Source organism: Misgurnus anguillicaudatus, chromosome 9 (assembly GCF_027580225.2).
Source record: "Misgurnus anguillicaudatus chromosome 9, ASM2758022v2, whole genome shotgun sequence".
NCBI classification, from domain to species: domain Eukaryota; kingdom Metazoa; phylum Chordata; class Actinopteri; order Cypriniformes; family Cobitidae; genus Misgurnus; species Misgurnus anguillicaudatus.
Genome location: NC_073345.2, coordinates 23945120 through 23950854, shown reverse-complemented (window position 1 = coordinate 23950854; position 5735 = coordinate 23945120).

Below are 5735 nucleotides of genomic sequence, written 5' to 3'. Positions count from 1 at the left end.
TTGTTTTTTAAAAAACATGGTTTTAAATAATAAGTACACAGTTCAACTTCCATGTTAGATCAAAGGGACAGGGCAATTTAAAAAAAAGTTTTAAAAGGGAAAGGAAAGAAAATTAAATAAATAAACTCTCTCATCATGTTAAGGACAGTCTATATTTATTAAATATATATAATTATGGGATTATTCGGTCAAATTAAATGATTAAGGGGTCTGCAAAAGCAAGGGACAAGCATTTCCACCTTTTTTGTAGAATGGCCCTAATATTACATTAGGTACCACTGTGTGCTTTTGAGGTACTATACTAATATGAACTCTTTTAGAAAGTGTGCTGCCCCAGTGAAGGCTGGGGTACATATATTGACCTTTTTCTGACGGTGTAGAAACCAGAGTGTTCCAAAACCAGCAAGGATTAATAAGGTTTTCTTCTCTTTTTTCCACACTGCGTATATGATCACTGTTATTTCTTACATTTTATTTCAGTATGCCAAAACAAAGAGCCGGAGTAGAAGACGTATGTCCTTTGCCGTCCTTTATTGCGAGCTCTGCTGTCCCCAGTGCACAATTCCTTATTCCTCTGATTCCCCTGTATCAAGGATGCGTTTGATTTCACATAGACCAATGAAACAGCAGTCGGTAAGAACTATCAATCTTTGTAATGCGATCGGTGGATGGTGCACCGTGTGTAAATGTTTGCACAAGCCTTTGTTCAGGCCTGCCGTCAAACACATTCCGTTGAATAGAAGATGCGGGGCAGGCAGGTCCATATTTCTTTCTGTATCCTCTCTCTCTCTCTCTCTCTTTCTCTCTTTTTTCCGAAAGCAGCATGGTATATGGAGCCTGATGAGTGTATTGCCTTTTACAGATCTGTGCATTTTTCATATAGCCTCTGCCTTTATGTTTCATCTACGCCAGCTCAAGAGTGAACAGCTGTGTGGGCCCTAGATCTTCTGCAGCTGACAGAGAACTCATTTCACTGGAAGAGATGGGTCAGGAGGTAGAGTTTTTTTTTATTTTTTACTGTGCTATCCGCAGTATCAGATGCAATCAGATTTCTACGCATTCAGAAAAGCTCAGCCGGTACCGTGCGCACACCCGGGTAACTGGAATAATAAACAGAAAACTTGATCCGTGTCAGCCGAAACTCGGGATTTGTGCAGTATTTTACAGTGTGTTGGGCCATTTAGAAGCCCGGAAAAAAGTAATCATCAAATAATAACAATTATAGAACCATCTTTATCCATTTTGAGTAAGGTGGTTCTTCAATGACATTTTACTTATACTGTACACTCTTTAAAATAAAGGTTCCTAACAGGGTTTTAATTGGGCTGAATGGTTCCATAAAGAACCTCTAACATCTACACAATCTTTCTGTTGCTCAAAAGATTCTTCATAGAGGAAACAGGTATTAATGAAATGTAGATAGAAATTGTTATTGTAACACCTTTTAACTTAAAGTTTCTTTGGGGAACAAAAAAAAATATTCTATTGCAACATATGCTACTTTAAACCCTAATGCTAAATGTAATTAAATAGATTAAGTAGTGTAAACTTAATTTATTGAAGAAAATTCTACTAACTTATATATTTGGACATGTTACATTTTCTTTCTTTTAAATTTAAACAGACTTTTTTTGATCAACATAAACTATATTTGTTGGTTAAGCAAGCAAGACTTAAAAATTGTCATTTCACTGCGTTACTAAAAACACAGTTTTCTCAAACGGGGGTCCGGGGTCCACTATAGGAGGCCTTAAGATGACTTAAAATGATTTAACATTAGACAAAACAAGCATTTAAATAAACAAAAACAACTACAATTATTTTTATAACAAATCTGTGCAAAAGTCTTAGGCCACCACCACCAAACTTATTGTTTTAGAAGATGTAATGTCCATCCATGTTTATTTTTCAATCTATTTTATTAAGATACAAACAGAAAATACAGGAAATATGTACAAAAAAAATTTTAATCAAATTTTCAGGACTAAATGTCTATTTTAGGCATTGTCTGTGTTTAGTTTGACCTCTCTTGGCACTAAACGCATCTTGAGCGTTTTTGAGCAGAATTAAGTAAAAAGACTCATTTCTTTAAAATTTAAAATTAGGATTTAATTTTATTTAGGTTTAAGAGATCCTGCAGATTCCAGCTATTGCTCAAGTGGAAAGGGAGTTTACCCTAAAAACCTGCCACGTCAGTTTACATTTTTATACAGTTTTTCATACTATATACACAGTTCCTGTATTTTGTGGATGTATTCTATTAAAGAGACTGAGAAAAAATCATATATGATCACTATAACGTTGCAAAAACAAATCTAATTCTGGCATGGTGGTCTAAGACTTTTGCACAGTACTGTACATCTGTTTAGTTAATCCAAGCTCTAGAATATTTTATTGGGTAGAAATTGTGACCGGGGAGGACCTTTAAAATTTGAGGACGGGTATCTTGAAGTCAGAAAAGATCCACAGATGTCATTCTGAGTGAAAAGACCAATCAAGTAATCTCAATTCTTTGAGGAGTAATAGCTCCCTCTTGTGATTTAAATGCCAAATTGCAGTAGGATTGCTGATGGACAATACGCTCTTAAATGTAAAGGTGCTCGACAATGCCACAGAAGGACCATTTTTGGCTGAATGTTAAGGAAATCCTTACTATCCAGAGGACCTCTTTTTTTTAAGTGAAATAAAGATTCTTTAGATTATTAAAAAAAATAAGTGGTGCTTCTAAGAACTTTTAACTGAATGGTTCTTTAAGGAACCAAAAAGGGTTCTCCTATGGCATCACTGTGAAGAACCATTTAAGCATCTTGAGTTTTAAGAGATTGTAAAGTGTACATTGTTTGGCTAGGAAAACAATTGGATTAGTAATTGTCATGATTCTTGAAGCACAAAAACTTTTTTACTACATTTATACAATAGGAAAAGTGTGACCAGTCTCTAGATGAACATCATTAACAGCGCCAGGGTACAGGAGGGACTTCTTGATGACTCAATAATTTTAAATAAGACAAAACATTAAGCATTAAAACAAACAAAAAATCTGGATATTTCTAAGTGTTAGGTTGTTTTTATACCAAGCATTTGCGGCCTGTGACTTCTTTTTTCGAGGGCGCTCCATGCGAAGTTCGTCACAACCCGTGTAACCCATCATGTCATTTGTGTGGTTCCTTATTTCAAAATATGTGTTCTGCGCATCGAGAAATTCTGTGCATCACGTGTCTTGTCAAAATAAGTGCCTGCTGCAGATGCGTCTAAAGGGTTTATGATAAAATAGACGCTTGTTTTTGCCAGGTACTCGCATAATGTCATGCATAATCAGAGTTTACTGTTAAGGGAGAGTCTTGCGTGTATTTTGTGAACGTTAGCGTCTCTTTTATCATAAACGGTTTTGACGCGTGTGCAGCAGGCACTTATTTTGACAAAACACGTGATGCGCATGGTTAACATGACGCACAAACACATATTTTGAAAACGCAAGCAACACACGACACTCTGAACACTTATTTTGAATTAGCGCCCCTCGGATGAGCAGTCAAGAGTCACCACTGATACCAAGTATAATTATTTCTAGTTATCTCAAGCTCTAGAATATTTAACTAGATAGAAACTGTAAGTGGGTTGGCCTTCGGATATATTTGTGGACAATGGAGGACCTTAAAGTCGAAAAGGTTTATATCCACTGATCTACAGAAAAGTGTAAATCGGTCTGACACTTCTGGGTGAACTGCGTTCAGCAGTCTGTGAAGAGCAGATAGTTTTCTATGCAGCAGAATTGATTCGCACACCTTTTCTAAACCTTAGAGGGATTCTGTCAGCAACCATTATAACGGTACAAGACAAAAACAGTGAGAATCACAGGAGAAAAGGTGCGATTTACTGAGGAAGAAAGAGTTCAAGTGAGAAACTGAGAGTAATGCATCAGGCGTATTTTGTAGCTCATCCTCTGTGACTACACAGAGCTTGAGAAAAATCTTTAGCTTTGATGGAAAAGGTCAAACCAGAGCATTTTTTCACACATGAGAAGGCCGTGTAAGGCCCTAACAGGCTGCTGCCGGTCAGTGATGTGCTTTTCTCCCAGCTTGGTGCTTTGTCAATGTGCTGTGACTAAGCCGGGGTGGTCCCATATCTTCTCTCCTTAGCCTAATTAAAAGAGGATTAGACGCCGCGGAGCCCCAGACCACTCCAGCGAGCAGCACATCCGTTCCTCTTACTTTCTCAGGATAATCGCACCTCGAGGAACCACAGTGTGATGGTGAGAGGGGCTGTCTGGACTGATGCCCAGAAAAAATGAAGGGCGTGAGAGGAATGACAGTAAGATTCGATTACTTTGACCATGAGAACAGTAACGTCTGCATGCAGTGTATATCCATCAAGGACAAATTGAGACAACATGTTAAGTACTTGAGAAAGATTAAGACCTGTTGTTTTTCAAAGGTGTTTTTCATACAACAAAAGCACATACATGCTCATGGAAATTCTGCAAACAAAATATATAAAATGTAGAGTAGGAATAAATAATTGCACTACATAAAACATAAATAAAAATAAAGAAATGCAGTAATATAAAGTTAAAGGCTACAATAAGCAGGTGCAAAGATAGGTGCATCAAAATATAAAAATAGGTGCATTGTCTAAAAAGATATTTTCATAATCATAGACATGAATACAATCCCATAAAATATGTATTTTTGGAATAAATGTCTTTAAGCTTTTCTTTATAGCTTTTAATCCTCATAATAATGGAATAGTTAGACATTACATATTATATTCATCATATATAAATATAAAGACATCAAGATAAATTAAGCAATCAATTAAAGGATTTAATAGATAAACAGGAAGCAGGCTGTTCTGCAATGCATTTATTTTCTGTTATTTAATTTTCTATAATGTAGACTTTCTAAATATAACCAGCAAGAAAATCTGATTTTCGACGAGGTCTTGCCAAAAAAGTGCACGCTGTACAAATTAAATAATACGTTCCATATGCAACATTTACTCCTTCACACTAGATGGCGACATTGCTTGTTTATGAAGACAGCTTTACGGTTCTGGCTAGAGGAGTTACAGCTACGGTCAAATCATCGCGATATGTCGAAATAAGGGTTAGGTTTGGAAAGTATGACGTAAATAGAGTTTCTGGCTAGATAGGATACTTCTATAGCCCAAATGCCGTGAAATGTCGGGTTTATGGTTAGGTTTGAGTGTAGGATTAAAATAAAAACAGCGCCCATCCGGCGAGATTTTGGCCCTAGCTATATCTCTTCCAGCCACAGCCAAGCTTTACAAGTTATTTTATCATTGTAAATGTACCTGTCGCCCTCTAGGGTGCGCAAACGGTACAGAAAATCGTATAACGTTTTCTCACGAATGCTTAATTTGGTAAGTGCAAAAAACTTTGATTGCTCCATACTTACCAGCGCCGAGAAACGTGACAGAGTAATCCGAGTAATATTTTTTTTCTCTGAATTTAAGAAACGCACACAGTGAATAGTTAAACAGGCGAATAATAATTGTGGCCAATCAGAAACAACGTCCAAGCTGCTATGCCCCACCCACACATCTTTGAATTCATACGGCGCTGCGTACACTGACATCAAAGTACCGCGAGAGCGACCCAAAACTTGGTCTCTGAATCGCTCTCGCGGTATTTTGCCGTCATACCCCGATAAATGTGCGCAGACCCGCATAATGTAAAACGACAACAATAATGGCCTCCCACTATCCTAAAGACC